This window comes from Pteropus vampyrus, unplaced genomic scaffold (genome assembly GCF_000151845.1).
Source record: "Pteropus vampyrus isolate Shadow unplaced genomic scaffold, Pvam_2.0 Scaffold35, whole genome shotgun sequence".
Lineage (NCBI taxonomy): Eukaryota > Metazoa > Chordata > Mammalia > Chiroptera > Pteropodidae > Pteropus > Pteropus vampyrus.
The window spans coordinates 4,875,853-4,878,446 of record NW_011888816.1 but is presented as its reverse complement, the minus strand read 5'-3'; positions in this window follow the sequence as shown (position 1 = coordinate 4,878,446).

Below are 2,594 nucleotides of genomic sequence, written 5' to 3'. Positions count from 1 at the left end.
AATCATTCCTAATGAACTCAGCCTAACACAGCACTTGACGCTTGGTAGATGCTGGTAAGTACTTAGTGAACAGAGAAAGTGATTAAGAATAAATCTTAGAGACTGAAAGCATTTAAGAAAGGGCTGGGGGTAAACCGCATTTGGCAGGCCTGAGACGGCATGTCCAGAGGCACGTAGCTGTCCTGATGAGGTGGTGAGTCACCTGCTTTGGCCTTCACTAAACTGTTTTGATCCAGTCCCCTGCCACGGGATGTTTTGAGGAGGTGCTGCACTCTCCTGGGTGTCTTGGATTGTGGTCTCCTGGTGAGTTGGGGGGCTGGGAGGTGAGCCTGGGTCTGATCTGGGCCATGGCCCGGCACCAAGAACATCCTTCGTATCCAGGTGGCCTGTGACGGGGAGGGGTCTCCAGCCCTTGCACTACCATCGACATCATGTGATGAGCAGTGAGGCAGATAAGAGTGCGGGTATTAGAAATGCCTGGGATGATGATGAAAGGCCTGCTCAGCCTACTAGCGTGTGGCTCTGGGCAAGAGACAATGTCTCCGGGCCCAAGTGCCCTCAGCATCAGATGGGGACAATTGTGGGGCTGAGATTCAGAGACTGTCACGCAATTAGCCTGAGTCTGGGCATGTAGCAAATGCTCAGTCTGTTCACTTTGTCTTTCATTAGTATATAATTTTTAAATATAAATGCATCATACATGCATATGGTTAAACAGACATTACCTGTATACTCGTGAAGACTCAAGTTAAAGCCCCTAACCATTACGGAGCTTATGAAACAGGCGCCAGGCCCTGAGAAGTTCTCTGTGTGTGCCCCTCTGCCCCTTCCTGAGCTCCTCCTGCTAATCCTTGGTTGACCTCATCGGTTTGCCCAAATATGCCCTTTTCAGTCACAAATTGTTTAGTTTCCCTGCTTGTTTTTGAGCTTCCTACACATGAAATCATATCTTCTTGTGTGATTTGCTTCTTTCCCTTTGTTATTTTCATGCCTTTCATCCCCCGTTGCCATGCTCCTGTGGAGTCACCCATGACATCGATGTACTGCAATGGCCATTTGGGTTGTTAACACCACCATCTGGCCATTATCAGCAGAGCTACCTTCAACATTTTTGGTGCACAGAAATTTCTCCACTGTGGGTTTTAAACACTAACTTCACCAGAATGTATCAAATGGTTTCAAAGTCATGTATAAAATCCCATAAAAACATAGCCACAACCCTCAGCACTTTCTGTTGAAAACACTGTCCTTTCTTTACTGCTCAGAACTGCTGCCCCTCAAGAATCCAGGGCCATCCATGGCAGGTCTGATCCTGGCCTCTCTGTTCCCCGCCTTGCTCTGTGGGTCTGTCCCTGGGCCAATGCCACAGTGTCTTCCTCTCTACTAGAATTTTATAATCTTTATGACAATGGGTAAGGCAATCCTCCTGCCTTCCTTCTTTCTCCAAAAGAGTCTTGGCTAGCATTGAATCTTTTGTATTGTCATATACATTTTTAACCAACCAGTACAGTTCCACTACAAAGCCAGTTGAGGTTGCATTGATTCTATAACTCAGAGCAGTATTGACTAATTGACAACACTGAGTTTTTCCGTCCATGAACAAGCTGTGTGTCTTGCCAGTGTCTCATTTTTATGTCCCTCCCTTAATAAAATTTTATAATTTTTCCAGAGGTTTCCCACATCTTTTGGTAAATTTCCTAGATACCCAAGATATTTTAAAGTGTACAAGATATTTAAATTGTTAAGAAATTACTACTGGGAATTCTGTTGGAATAGCTCAAACTTTATTCTAAATAACACAGATATCCAGTGGTAAATGTCACTATTCCCATGGCATTTCTGACCCTGCTTGAGCAATCCAGGCTTCTTGTGAAACTCAGGGATAATTAAATTCCATCCACGAAAAACCTGCTCCAAACCTTCAAATATTGTACTCATTTTGTAGAGTGGAACCTGCTGCATTTCTACATTTGCTAAGTTCAGCAGTTTTCACTGAGGAAGAACCCAAGAATTATCCAATTCTACCTTTACAAAGAATCTCTAGTAAAATAACAATAATTCAACATTCAGCAAGTATTTATTAAGCACTTACTCTGGACCAGACACTATTCTAAGCACCGAGGATACAGCGGTGAATGAAGACAAAGCTTGTGACCTTGTGGCAGTTGTATTTTGAATGGGGAGGCAGATAACTAACAAGCTAACAAACTATTTTCTAGAGGTACAGAAGTGAGGATGATGGAAACATGAAGGTTCATCCAAAGCAGGAATCACAGGGCTGTAGAAAAGAGAGAAAAATGAAGAGAAGCATTGAGGAGAAATCAAAAGCACACAAAAACCCTTCTGGAAGGAGGACTCTCAGTTCAGCCTCACCAAGTGGGGGCCGAGAGGTTCTGCTCTCATGGGGAGCTGGGAGCATTTACCAGAGGCCGTGGAGTCTCTCGGCCCCCATGCTGTGTGAAAGATATAGCCGTCCACCGCCCAACTCACCCAACTTTTTTATGTCCTCTCCTTTAGATATTTCTGGAAATGAATTGGGGACCAGAAGAAAAAAAAAGCTCTAACTACACAGACATTTACTCCATCTCTGTCGC